Source organism: Protopterus annectens, chromosome 12.part0 (assembly GCF_019279795.1).
Source record: "Protopterus annectens isolate FY-2018-M chromosome 12.part0, PAN1.0, whole genome shotgun sequence".
Classification (NCBI taxonomy): Eukaryota; Metazoa; Chordata; order Ceratodontiformes; family Protopteridae; genus Protopterus; species Protopterus annectens.
This window is the reverse complement of record NC_056746.1, coordinates 149,876,731-149,891,730: the sequence shown is the minus strand read 5'-3', so window position 1 is coordinate 149,891,730 and position 15,000 is coordinate 149,876,731. Positions and strand designations below refer to the sequence as shown.

Below are 15,000 nucleotides of genomic sequence, written 5' to 3'. Positions count from 1 at the left end.
GGTTGGAGAAAGTGGCATTGACAAAAAGGCAGGAGTCAGAGCTAGACGTGGCAGAGTTAAAGATGTTAAGATTTGCACTGGGTGTGATGCGGATGGACAGGATGAGGAATCCGTATATTAGATGGTCAGCTCAGGTTAGACGTTTTGGAGACAAAGCCAGAGAGGTGAGATTGTATTGGTTTGGACATGTGCTGAGGAGGGCAAAATGATGCTAAGGATGGAACTGCCAGGTAAGAGGAAAAGAGAAAGGCCTAAGATAAGGTTTATGGATGTGGTGAGAGAGGACATGCAGATGGTTGGTGTGACACAGCAAGATGCAGAGGACAGGAAGAAATGGAAACAGATGATCCACTGTGGCAATCCCTAATGGGAGCAGCTGAAAGAAAAAGAAAGTTCTAGGTTATGGTCTACAGATGGTTCAGTGTGTGCTGAAAGTTGATGAAGACAACACATGGTCCTTGGTGGCAGTTGTACTCCGCTTCTTCTGTGGAAGCTGAAATACATAAAAGCTAGATTTTTTTCAGGTTATAAATGGTAATTACTTTATTCAGCCTTTCATTTACTGATGCCCACTAGTAGAACTCAAGGACTGTGTTTACACATCTGCATTTGTTTTACATACTTTGCAATGCTTTCCAAAAGTGCAGAGCAAGCAAGAGGCCTGCAGGCATGCCTAGACAATTTGTTTCATTTTGTTTCATTGACCCTGTAGGCACCAGTTGGTACATAACAAAAGTCAAGGTACAGCCATGAATGATTTAAAGACTGTGTCATCCTTTGCTCATATTTTCCCTGGTCTTAAACTAATGCTTGAGCATTGATCCCAAATGTGTGTGTTCCATAAAGTTAGATGATATTATATGTGACAGAACAACAATCACATGTCTCTATTTAATACCCCTAGTACACAATGAGATGAAAATACCAAGATGTCATTGCATCTGTCCACTTCAATGTAATGCCCTGTAATGAAAGTCAGAGTCTAGAATCACAGAAACCCTCAGATGCTGCCAATTTCTTTAGCTTCCCCTGGGATTCCACCTGTGTCCCTTCTGGACAGGGGCTTTGGGTGCTGACTTGCCTAAACATGGGCTAAACCCTTGGCTAGGCTTATAAGGACCTCAGGGCCAATAGCCTAGTAACCTCCTATGATTCCTTGATTTATTCTGAGTGGATTACTTACTAATTGTCAGCAGATGACTGAAGTTGATCACGCCATTTTTCTGCAATAACCTGTACATCTCAAATATTACATACCTGTGGCTCATTATACTTGCAAAATATCAAAAATAAGTTTCTGTTTTTTTTAAATGGGTTGCTAGAACAGAAGCTGAACATGGTGACTTGTGGAACAGCTCATTAATGTGAAATCTCTGCATTTTAAAAAATCTCTGAAACATTTTTTTCAACTAATGAAGATAAGCACTTCATTTGTCAGTTGTGTGTGTGTGTGTGGTGTGTGTGTGTGTGTGTGTGTGTGTGTGTGTGTGTGTGTGTGTGTTGCGGGGTTGCACCATTCTGGAAATTGATATACAATTTATGTACAATTCTAAAACTATATGATTTATTCTCGATACTACTTTGAGTTTTGCTGTAACATTTAAGTGTCCATAGTTCATGCTAATGACCACCAGGGTCTTTATAAACCTAGCCATGCAACCTGACCCAGTTTTGTCCCTGAGGACCTTGGATACCTATATGGTGGGGTATGTTAGTGAAGAGGTAGCTAAGGTTTATGTGGCGGGTATGTTAGTTGGGGATTACTTACTATCAAACCTCTGTTCTTCAGAGACATGAGGGCCAGACCAGGGGTGAATTTGCAATTTACCATCCAGTGATCAAGATTTCATTTGAACAATGTCAGGGATGAACTCTGCTTCATGTGGATGAGGATCTTATTCCATAGTGTGTGGGGATCCTTAGAGACATATATTGGTCTCTCCAGCATGTTCTATTTACATTGAAGTCAAATTTCAGGTCCTTCGATCTAGTGTTTCTGGTGCGGTTTGTTTTCCAGATGTGCAAGAGATCCATCAGAGCTGGATCTGAGGATGCCTTACATGCCAGGCATAGATCACCTCTCAATAACTTGTAAGAGGCTGAGTACAGCTATAGGGCCTTAAGGCTATCTGCGTAGGGCAGGGTATTCTTACCATGGAGTCTTCTGGTGAGTAACCATGGGTGTTCTAAATGTTGCAAGTGTCTGATTAGGTATATGACAAGGGGGGCATTGTACTCCATGGTGGGTCTTATAAGGGCTGAGTAGACTGGGTACATTAATTTCCTTGCACCTGGATGCCTTATCTTTGCTTATGAGTTGGGTAACATGGAATGATTTTCTTACTGTCTTGGCTACATGTTGGTCAAAGGCCAGATTACTGCCTGTATATGTTCCCAGATTCCTAACTACTGGGTGAGATCTTAAGGCTTTTGTTTTACTGTGACAGTTAATACAGTTAGTAGAAAATGTAGTCCAGCACCTGCTCTAGAATAATAAAAACACAAATGTGCAAGTTGTGTAATCTGGTACAGATATGACATGTATTAATTTGGATGAGATGGATAGGGCCAGATGGGAGGTTGGAAGTCATTGGGTGATGTATATGGAAGGTAGTGGGGAAGGGGTACTGTGAAGCTGTTTGCCAAAGATACCAGTTCACCTAAGGCCAGTCATCTACCCAGAGTTTCTTCGTGGTTTATTCTTCACTTTGTTTAACCTAAGTTTGCTATTTTCTTAGACTAATGGTATTTAGCAAAGTGGGGCAGCAAACAGAAATGGGAGAATGCTTATTCACAGACTCTTGCAGAGTGAGGCAGGGGGATGCCATAAGTACTACCCCACCACCAATCCCATGTAATTTTGTATAACACAGCTTTTAACAGCTGTCATATTGTCCCTGATGTGCTAAAGTGGTTCTGTATTATGGATAATGTAATCAGAGGTGGAAAGCAAGCGTTACATCAGGTTATATGGTACTAGTGTGGGTGGAAATTAGAACAGAACATGAAATACATATATAACTACCTATCAAGTATGGTTTTAAAATAAGATATAGAAATCACAGAATTACCCATCCCCCACAGAATGAGGCATGAGTAATATTTAGACTCCACCCACTAGAACATTATGCTTATTGACATTGGAGTGTCATAACAGGCCTTATAATTACTCTGTTCTTTAGCTTAGTTTATGCTTTATGACATCACTCACAGTTTGCAGTGTCACAATAGCTTGTCAACTCACTGTGTTCTTAATTGGTTACATTATTTATTCCGAGCAAGTTCCTCATCTTGATCACACGATTTTTCAGCTGCACAGTAAACAGAAACCTAGAAGCTTGAGGCTTACTACATTTACAGAATAATAAAAGGTAAGATTGTTGGTGTGGTTTCAAGGCCAGTGAGGATATAGGATATGAGTGTGAGGTTATACTCATTGTGTGTGTGTGTGTGTGTGTGTGTGTGTGTGTGTGTGTGTGTGTGTGTGTGTGTGTGTGTGTGTGTGTGTGCGTCTGTCTGTCTGTGTGTACACATACCACTACATTCTAGAAGATGCCATGGCATTTTATACAGAGTTCCAACACTCCTGTCTATGCTCTCCTACACAAATGTTACTTGCTGTAACATTTAACAATTTATGATTTTTTGTTTCTTTGTCACAATTAAATAGAATCAGTAAAATACAGGCATCATAAAAAGTAGCTCTATAATACTACAAAAAAATTTTCACAAACTGCCTAATTTGCTGTATACATCACAAACTGGTTAAATAGTGATATACACAATATAAGTTTCAGACAGTGCAAAAATTATTAAATGTGTATTCTGTAACACCCCTGTATAATGTAGAACATACTAATTAAGACTTTAAATCATTATTATGACTAGAAATATGACAACTGCATTTACACCTAGCTAGTCCTGTTTCTACACAGCTGATCTTTAGCTCAGCATCAGAGCATCACCTTTTAATTTTATAAGGAACTGTTCTAGGAAAATAAAGGCACAAAAAATGTCAGGATTACAGAAGATGTCAGGATAACTAATATCGGTGTCCTACTAGACTGTGTGCTTACTGTAATCCAAAAATCACAATAACCATTTCTGTATTTGTCAAAACACATGGAAGTTTTACCCTACATCTACAATAGTAACTTTGATTTAATTGTCAAAAACTTCTTTAAGATAAATGTTTGAAAAGAGAAGTGCAAAATTAAAAATTATATTATTTATTTATTTTTATTTTATTTTATTTATTTTATATTTGATGACCGAGAAAGTCCGACTGGACACAGGTCCATTTTCAGCAGAGGCCCGGGGAGAAACGCGCCACTTAAAACAATGCTACAAATACATTTTATAAAATATATATGACTGTATTCTTAAGGCATACAATTAAACATTTAAGAACATATTTAACATTTCTTCACAGACATAAACATCAATAGCATTAGAATAAAATTTAACATTTCTTCATAGACTTATAAATCAATACCATCAGAATAGACCATTGTTTGGTAAGAAAAAGTATTCAGAGGTTAGAAACTTATAGGTGACCTTTGGCAGAATCCTTGCAACACTGCAATGTAGTGGATTAGCCTGGGGAGTCACATGTGCACAGCCAATTGTTAAAGTAGTGGGTTTTGAGTAGCTTCTTAAATAGTGAGGCAAAGCTGGTAGAAGTTATATTATTTGAGAGTGAGTTCCATATTTTTGCTATTGTACAGCCAAAGAGAGTTTTACCCGCTTCATTCATATGTTTGATGACATTTATGAGATTTTGGTCGGTTGACCTTAAGGCTCGGGTGGTGGTGGTGTAGGGCTGTATTAGATCCTGTAGTCCGGGGGGGTTGTCAGGGAGGTAGTACAGTTTGTGGGCTGTGGAGAGCTGAGTAGTAAGATGTAGTTGGGGCAACTCAAGCCAGTTGAGCTGTTTGAGGGAAAGACAGTGGTGGGATCTATTAGTGGCACCTGTAGCAAACTTGGCAATCTTGTTATAGCAAGATGCCATTTTGTTTTGATCGCTGTGGCGAAGATTAGTCAGGACTGGGGAGGCATACAGTAGGGTGGCTAATAGATGCGCTCTAGCAATAGTGGCTTTGGTATAATTGGTCATGAATTGCTTGTTCCTATATAGTAGACCAAGCTTTTTGTTTAATTTTTTGATTGTTTGGGCTATGTGTATATCAGATTTGAGATTATCGATTACTACTCCTAGGAGTTTAGTGTGTGTTGTTGAGGTGATTGAGGTATTATCTTTGGAGTTTATGGTGAAATCATTACTTAGAGCAGGAGATCTACCAGGACTGAAGAGAATTAGTTTTGTTTTTTTGGGATTGAGTACAAGTTTAATGCTAGAAAACCATGCTTCACCCTGAGTAAAGTTATTCTGTGTTATTGTTTGAAGTTTGCTTAAGGTTGGGGCGGCGCATATAGTGTCGTCTGCATATTGCACTATAGAGGCAGAGGGAAAGGATGCAGCTATCTGATTTGTAAATATGGAGAATAGTAAAGGACCAAGTATGGAACCTTGAGAAACTGCTATGGATACAGGTAGAAGGGAGGATAGTTGGTCCTGCTAAAGAACTGCTTGTTGGTGGCCTGATAAATAGCTGTTGAACCAAATCAAAAGGTGCTTCAACAAAGTATTAGTTTAAGGGTGTGCACACTTATGCAACCAGCTTATTGCACATTTTTTATTTTTTATATTTTTTCCCCTAACAGATTTGTTTTGTTTTTCAATTGAACTGTACAGGTTATAGGTCACATTAAAGGTGGGAAAAGTTTTGAAATTATTTATTGTGGTCTCATTTTTATATCACAAAAACCTGGAATTTTAACAAGGGTGTGTACACTGTATCTAAACATAAACATTATCTAATTAGAATACTATAAATTTGAATATATACGTGTGTAATAATATGTAATAAACATCCATCCATATGTATTAGTGTGCATAAAAAACAAGTTATTTATAGCTCAGAAAAAAATGTCTGTGCTTTGCAGATGAAGAAATAAAAACCCTGTCAGGACAGTTTTTATGTTTACAGCCCCCAAAAATGTTTATTCTATGAAAACCAGTAGAAATAAACACACAAAAACGTAGGAAACAGTGGATGAAGTAAAGTAGTAATGTATAAATGTGTGCAGGTATGTGCATGAGTGTGCAGCAGTATGGTAACTGGAGGAATTATACCAACACTTTTTGGTAATAGCGGCCCAAAAAAAATGTGTGTTTTGAATTTACCGTTTAAGTCTCTGGTGTGATGCAAGAATGTATTAAATTTAATCAAAGCAGAATTTAGGTAAAAGTACAAAAAATATATAAATGTATGCACATTCTTCACATATTTTTTTTTTTTTTTTTAGTATGTTTGGTACTTCAAATGCATAAGACTATTTTCTCAAAAATTCCCTAAGAAACCTTTATAGATTATGTGGCAGCTTATAGTAAATTCAATGCACTGTTAATAGAGCAATTGTAGTTAAATCCTGGTTTTCCGAAGGCATTTAATTTCAGCTGCCATTATAATTATTTTTTCTCCAACACACAACTTACGTCCCCTTCAAGATCATCCATCTGCACACAGTCCAGAATGATAAATTTAAAACCAGAATGTCTGGGGTGTTCTAATAAGTGTTTGGATAAGGCTTCCCTCTCGCATTTATGTCTGATGTCACAAAGATGAGCTGAAATCCTCCTTTTTAGTTTATTCATAGTCTGACCCACATACAATGCAGGGCAGTCATTACACATGGCCCTATTTACAACTTTTTCAGTGTTACAGTTACCACCTGCTGAAGATGTCACCATCTTTTTAAGGCAGGGGTACTCAAATCAGTCACACCCCATCAAGTACTCACAGAAAGTGCAGTTAGGTGGCCCACAGATTTTAGTACTCATGTCATCCTGGTGTTCTTTAATTTTCTTTTCCACATAGCTACATATGATTCTGCTTTTTTTGTATACAAAAGAAGTGTGTTCTAAAACCCGTACAAGCTGCTGATGGTCAGTGAGGTTGGCCCAGTTGTCCTTAATAATGGCTTTAATTGTATTGAAATCACAGGTGTAAGTTAGACTGCAAGTGTCCTTTTCTCTTTTTTTGGGTTGGGGTGGCCTTGTTGCATAATTCTACTAAAAGACCTATTCCACATAGGGCCATTGCTAGTTTTCGAACCTTTAATGGGATCCAGGATCATATGTAATACGTTTGATTCATATCCACTGGTTAAGAAATCATTTTCAAGTCATTCATATTTTTGAGAAAAGAGGCCAAATCTGTGGTAATGTGTGCTAAAAAGAACACAGTACAAAATCATGGAAAAGGAGAACACCATCGAAAGGGAAATAATTGTGATAGCATCATCTGACATAAAAGGCAAAAGATGGCCTAGATTTTGGAGAGAGATGAGAAAGTGCTTCTCAACATATACTGAATGTTTCTAGAAGATCTTTTAATAAGAGATGATGTAGAAAACAGTGGGGAAATGAAAAAATTGGATAAAGATCTAGGAATAAAATAAGACATTTAAGGATCCTGTACTAATGTCAGGTAAAAATGAATAAAATATGTAAGCCAAGTAAACCCTGCTTTATACATTTGTTGACTACACAATCGGCTCTGAAATTTTGAATTTTTATTAGCTTACAATTGATGATGATCCACACACAGTTTAAACGTGTTTTACTGTTACAGATTTAGAACAGAATAGACAAAATGAAACTGGATAAACTGAAGAAGAAGCTACAAAGATTCAGAAAGGGTAAGAAAGGAGAGCTTCTGTGTTTTAAGGTGGTATATTTTTAGACTGAACAGTGTCTTTAACAGGTCATATAATAACTAGACAGACTCTGATTGAAACAGAAGTTTTCTCTTTACTTTTTATTTCACTCCTATATCCATCATAGATTCTGTTCCTGCTGCCTTTAGCTAGCCTTCCCATTAGCTGCCTTGCCTCTTGTGTAATGACCCCTTCTCACTGCCCCCCCCCCCCGTATGGTGCTGTATGTTGTTTATAGTATAATCCATCAGCGATTAATCAAGCTTCTATTCCAAAGAATGAGCAGCCTTGCAGAAATTTAGAATAATTCACAAAAAGGACTTTCATACGGTCCTGGGTCAGGGTGATAGGTAACATCTAATAATGAATGCTGTGGCTGCAGAACTGAACTGGTACAAAGTTCTGTTTGCTAGACTGAGTTTCCCAAACCACTGTCTCCTCCCTGTTATTGTACATGGTGCTTCTAGTAAGTAATGTTCCTTCCAAAATTCTGCTTTTTTTTCCTGCCACAGAAAAAACTTTGTTCAGGTGTTTTCAAGCTGATGAATTTAAATACCAAACACAATGGAATAAGGACAACTTTCATAGGCATTTAACAGCATACATCTCAACTGTGCACATGTTTGCTTCATAGTTTTGGTCTGTCCCTTATACAATTTATAATTTTCTGTAAAATCATTGAGGATAGAAGTCAGCAAATAATGACATACATTTGAATTTCAGATTCCATATCCTTCAGAAAATGCATGTTAACACAAACCTGTTATTCTGACACTATCCTAAGTTTATAAGAGCAATAGTTAAAATCTGTGCCTGGTTTTGGACCTTTGTTACCCTCATAATTTGTTACTTTCCCCAAAATTCTTGCACTTAGATGCTGAGAATATGGTTACTATGCATGCAGAGGGCCATTAATAAGCTTAGTCAAAATTCCTAATTGCACCAAAACAACGTCTGGTCAAATGACTTGCTCAAGGTGACATAGTAAGAAAATGAAGGCTGGGGGATGTGAACCCTGTACCACAAGAAGCCACCCATTAACAGCTTAGAGATTTAATTTCTGTGCACCATCTTCATGCATGTATACACATATATCCAATAAGTTTAATATCAACAAATTATCACAGAGAAATGTCAGAAAATTTTTTTTTCAAAAATGGAAACATTAATAGCGCTGCCTCCCCATGTTACGTAGTTCTACTAATATACTAGCAGCATGTGGTAATGTAATTGTTAGCGCTGCCTCCCCATGTTACGTAGTTCTACTAATATACTAGCAGCATGTGGTAATGTAATTGTTAGCGCTGCCTCCCCATATTACATAGTTCTACTAATATACTAGCAGCATGTGGTAATGTAATTGTTAGCGCTGCCTCCCCATATTACATAGTTCTACTAATATACTAGCAGCATGTGGTAATGTAATTGTTAGCGCTGCCTCCCCATGTTACGTAGTTATACTAATATTCTAGCAGCATGTGGTAATGTAATTGTTAGCGCTGCCTCCCCATATTACATAGTTCTACTAATATACTAGAAGCATGTGGTAATGTAATTGTTAGCGCTGCCTCCCCATGTTACGTAGTTCTACTAATATACTAGCAGCATGTGGTAATGTAATTGTTAGCGCTGCCTCCCCATGTTACGTAGTCCTACTAATATACTAGCAGCATGTGGTAATGTAATTGTTAGCGCTGCCTCCCCATGTTACATAGTTCTACAGATATACTAGCAGCATGTGGTAATGTAATTGTTAGCGCTGCCTCCCCATGTTACGTAGTTCTACTAATATACTGGCGCTGCCTCCCCATGTTACGTAGTTCTACTAATATTCTAGCAGCATGTGGTAATGTAATTGTTAGCGCTGCCTCCCCATATTACATAGTTCTACTAATATTCTAGCAGCATGTGGTAATGTAATTATTAGCGCTGCCTCCCCATGTTATGTAGTTCTACTAATATACTAGCAGCATGTGGTAATGTAATTGTTAGCGCTGCCTCCCCATGTTACGTAGTTCTACTAACATACTAGCAGCATGTGGTAATGTAATTATTAGCGCTGCCTCCCCATGTTATGTAGTTCTACTAATATACTAGCAGCATGTGGTAATATAATTGTTAGCGCTGCCTCCCCATGTTATGTAGTTATACTAATATACTAGCAGCATGTGGTAATGTAATTGTTAGCGCTGCCTCCCCATGTTACGTAGTTCTACTAACATACTAGCAGCATGTGGTAATGTAATTATTAGCGCTGCCTCCCCATGTTACGTAGTTCTACTAATATACTAGCAGCATGTGGTAATGTAATTGTTAGCGCTGCCTCCCCATGTTATGTAGTTCTACTAATATACTAGCAGCATGTGGGAATGTAATTGTTAGCGCTGCCTCCCCATGTTACGTAGTTCTAGTAATATACTAGCAGCATGTGGTAATGTAATTGTTAGCGCTGCCTCCCCATGTTACGTAGTTCTACTAATATACTAGCAGCATGTGGTAATGTAATTGTTAGCGGTGCCTCCCCATGTTACGTAGTTCTACTAATATACTAGCGCTGCCTCCCCATGTTACGTAGTTATACTAATATTCTAGCAGCATGTGGTAATGTAATTGTTAGCGCTGCCTCCCCATGTTACGTAGTTCTACTAATATACTAGCAGCATGTGGTAATGTAATTGTTAGCGCTGCCTCCCCATGTTACATAGTTATACTAATATACTAGCAGCATGTGCTAATGTAATTGTTAGCGCTGCCTCCCCATGTTACGTAGTTCTACTAATATACTAGCAGCATGTGGTAATGTAATTGTTAGCACTGCCTCCCCATGTTACGTAGTTCTACTAATATACTAGCAGCATGTGGTAATGTAATTGTTAGCGCTGCCTCCCCATGTTACGTAGTTATACTAATATACTAGCAGCATGTGGTAATGTAATTGTTAGCGCTGTCTCCCCATGTTACGTAGTTATACTAATATACTAGCAGCATGTGGTAATGTAATTGTTAGCGCTGCCTCCCCATGTTACGTAGTTATACTAATATACTAGCAGCATGTGGTAATGTAATTGCTAGCGCTGCCTCCCCATGTTACGTAGTTCTACTAATATACTAGCAGCATGTGTTAATTTAATTGTTAGTGCTCCCTCCCCATGTTACGTAGTTGTACTAATATACTAGCAGCATGTGGTAATGTAATTGTTAGCGCTGCCTCCCCATGTTACGTAGTTATATTAATATACTAGCAGCATGTGGTAATGTAATTGTTAGCGCTGCCTCCCCATGTTACGTAGTTATACTAATATACTAGCAGCATGTGGTAATGTAATTGTTAGCGCTGCCTCCCCATGTTACGTAGTTCTACTAATATACTAGCAGCATGTGGTAATGTAATTGTTAGCGCTGCCTCCCCATGTTACGTAGTTCTACTAATATACTAGCAGCATGTGGTAATGTAATTGTTAGCAGTGCCTCCCCATGTTACGTAGTTCTACTAATATACTAGCAGCATGTGGTAATGTAATTGTTAGCGCTGCCTCCCCATGTTACGTAGTTCTACTAATATACTAGCAGCATGTGGTAATGTAATTGTTAGCGCTGCCTCCCCATGTTACGTAGTTCTACTAATATACTAGCAGCATGTGGTAATGTAATTGTTAGCGCTGCCTCCCCATGTTACGTAGTTCTACTAATATACTAGCAGCATGTGGTAATGTAATTGTTAGCGGTGCCTCCCCATGTTACGTAGTTCTACCAATATACTAGCAGCATGTGGTAATGTAATTGTTAGCGCTGCCTCCCCATGTTACGTAGTTATACTAATATACTAGCAGCATGTGGTAATGTAATTGATTGGATAAGCACTCATTTGGCTACATGGGATGTGGAATTAATTGCAAATCAAGTATGTAACTGCCACCTTGTTACATTAACAGTTTGGCAAAAACAAATAACTCAAATTTTTTTGCCACATTCTTACTCTAACAAGTTAGCAAATGTATACTTGATTTACGTTTCATTCTGTACCCCAATTAATGTAATTAGTGTTTGTCTGAACAGTTATATTATTATATGCTGGCAGCATGTTATTATAATGACAGGACATTAGGAGGTGTGACTGTAACATTTCTGCATTTTTGTGCTAGATTTCTAAGCTAATTTTTCAATATTTATTGTAATACAAAAACTATTTTTAACCAAAAAAGTGTTCACAAGCATGAATGATCTCTAAGCTTTAAACTCATTCGATTTCATTGTAGTTTATTTTTACAGCATGCTTGTGGTATCTTCTTCTACTACTGCTTCAAAACATAAGTAACCTTGGCCTGAGAGTTTTCCTTAGCTGACTCACATCTCGGGTGCATTTTGAGTCTGGATCATTTTCACAGCACCATAGTGAATTAAGAGTGCAGGGAATTAACTGAGACTACCTGTACATAAAGAGGCAATGCAACAGAAAAGCTCAAATGGTGGATGCATTATGCAGATTGTCCTCAGTACAATGAAGGAAGAAAAACTAAGAATGGGTCACTCAAACAAGAGGGACACAAATGAAGGAAGAAAAGTGTAAAGAGAGTCCAAGGAGAGCAAATCCAGCTGACCAACCAGCTATTTCCCCCTTGGCACTGGTACATAAGGCACTAGGTTTGGCACAGTAGTACCTTGTGGCTTCCTGTTGCTCAGGGTGACACTCTCTGCTCAGGCAACTCCTCCTATATGGTTCAAATGGCAGCCACTGCTGTGTTGTTCTTTACTTGTACACCAGCTATTCTGTGCCTGTGCCAGTGTTTCCTGGGAAGCAGAATAACAAAGTAGCAGTCTGGTATGAAGTATCCAAACTGCCCTCTGTTCTCTCGCAGGCAGATGACCCCCCCCCCATGTATCTTCAGTGCTGATGTCCCTTCTTACAAAGTTGCAGTCTGGTATGAAGCATCCAAACTGCCCTCTGTTCTCTCGCAGGCAGATGACCCCCCCCATGTATCTTCAGTGCTGATGTCCCTTCTTACAAAGTAGCAGTCTGGTATGAAATATCCAAACTGCCCTCTGTTCTCTCACAGGCAGATGACCCCCCCATTATCTTCAGTGCTGATGTCCCTTCTTACAAAGTAGCAGTCTGGTATGAAGTATCCAAACTGCCCTCTGTTCTCTCGCAGGCAGATGACCCCCCCCCCCATGTATCTTCAGTGCTGATGTCCCTTCTTACAAAGTAGCAGTCTGGTATGAAGTATCCAAACTGCCTTCTGTTCTCTCGCAGGCAGATGACCCCCCCCATGTATCTACAGTGCTGATGTCCCTTCTTACAAAGTAGCAGTCTGGTATGAAGTATCCAAACTGCCCTCTGTTCTCTAGCAGGCAGATGACCCTCCCCATGCATGTTCAGTGCTGATGTCCCTTTTTACAAAGTAGCAGTCTGGTATGAAGTATTCCAACTGCCCTCTGTTCTCTCGCAGGCAGATGACCCCCCCCCCCCATGTATCTTCACTGCTGATGTCCCTTCTTACAAAGTAGCAGTCTGGTATGAAGTATCCAAACTGCCGTCTGTTCTCTCTCAGGCAGATGACCCCCCATGTATCTTCAGTGCTGATGTCCCTTCTTGCCCAGAATCAGGCACATCCTTCCCTAAATGGTCAAGTAAAAGCAGCTCCTTTCCTGCAGCTGCAGATGTTCATCCCTTTGTCATTGTCAGACTTCTCAAGTGTCCCTATTTTAGAGGAACATTCCTATTTTCAGACCTGATTTCGAATGTCCATATTCTTGGAGGTGTGTCCCTGTTTTCAGGCTTGATTAATCCCTCTACACACTTTTCTGACCACCCAGCACAAGTGGTTTGAAGTTGTCTAGTACACAGAAAAACACACTAGATGACCAATATGTTAAACGCAGGAATAATTTAAGGAAAAGTTGAAAAAAAGATTATGGAAAAATATAAGCATACTATCAAATAATCAGAATGAAATCTGCAGACATTAATGAACTGTATCATATAATTCTTCCACACACAGTCATTAATTTGGCATCAAAAACAAGAGTTGCAATATGTTTGTCCTTTTTCTTTATGTTGTTGCTACTATTATCTTAGCAGTGTAGTGTTTTTGCTCTGTACTAGCATAAAAAAAAAATCACGTGATGAGGATGTCACAAAATTGTGTGTAGAGTAAATCAAGCCTGAAAGTAGGGTCACATCTCCAAAAATAGGGACATCCTGTAATGGGGCATATCAGGCCTGAGAATAGGATGGCACAGCGGTGCAGCAGTTTGCATTGTCTCCTTACAGCAACAGGTTCCCCGATTCGATTCTCACCTGGGGTGCCTTCTGTGTGGAGTCTGTATGTCCTCCCTGCATTCATGTGGGCTTCCTCTGGGTGCTCCTGTTTCCTCCCACATTCCAAAGACATGTGTCTTGAGTGTTTCTCCCTGGGCCTCCACTGAAAATCATCTCTGTCCAAGCTGGACTGTCCAGGTAAACAAATGATAACTAAATAGAAACATTGTTCATAACTAGGGAGAGTTGAGTGGCCTGATATGGACACTAGTATAAACTATGTAACTGTCTACGAAGAAATAGCAGCAACACTACAATAAAAGAAAATACAATGTTCTTGACTCCTTTAATCAGGCTGCTGATTTAGTAATATTATTTTTACCCTTCTGTCTGCCAAGACATTACAAGAAATCAACATCTGATTTCTCACATCCAAGACCTTGAACACAATTGAGCAAAAGCACTCTTGTTATATGCAAAATAATGGAATAGTTCAACATAAGTGTTTTTATTTGTCAGGGAACAAGCTCCCCACGCTCTCTATATAAGGACATGTCCTCCAAACTATGAAGCTGTATATACCATCTTCTTAGTCATACGACACTCAAAGAAGGGGAATTATGCATAAACGGTGCTCTACAATCTCAAGCTATTGTCTTGCTCCAACAAGACAGAGCAATTGCATTCTGAACTCTTGTTCCCTGGGAGAATACGATTTCTCAGTGATCCATACATTTCAAAGGAATGGATTGTTTTGTGTACCTAGTGATTTAAAACTTTACAGAGAAGAGATATGGATTCAGAATTCAGATAAACAGTACTTAATGAAAGGCACTGAAGACTAGGGACAGTGGCTTTTATGCATTAGTTTGCTTAATTTAGTCAAAATACTACACACCTAAACCTACTTCTGAGGGGGAAAAGTAAATCACTTGTGTTCATACACTATCTGTTTGAGA

The 15,000-nt window shown here is 38.9% G+C and overlaps 1 protein-coding gene across 1 annotated transcript in view; it reads left to right on the top strand.

The window, feature by feature from the left end:
• Positions 1–15,000, top strand: part of LOC122816141 — a 64,878-nt gene that overhangs the window by 32,103 nt on the left and 17,775 nt on the right. The gene's annotated exons all lie outside the window — the stretch shown is intronic.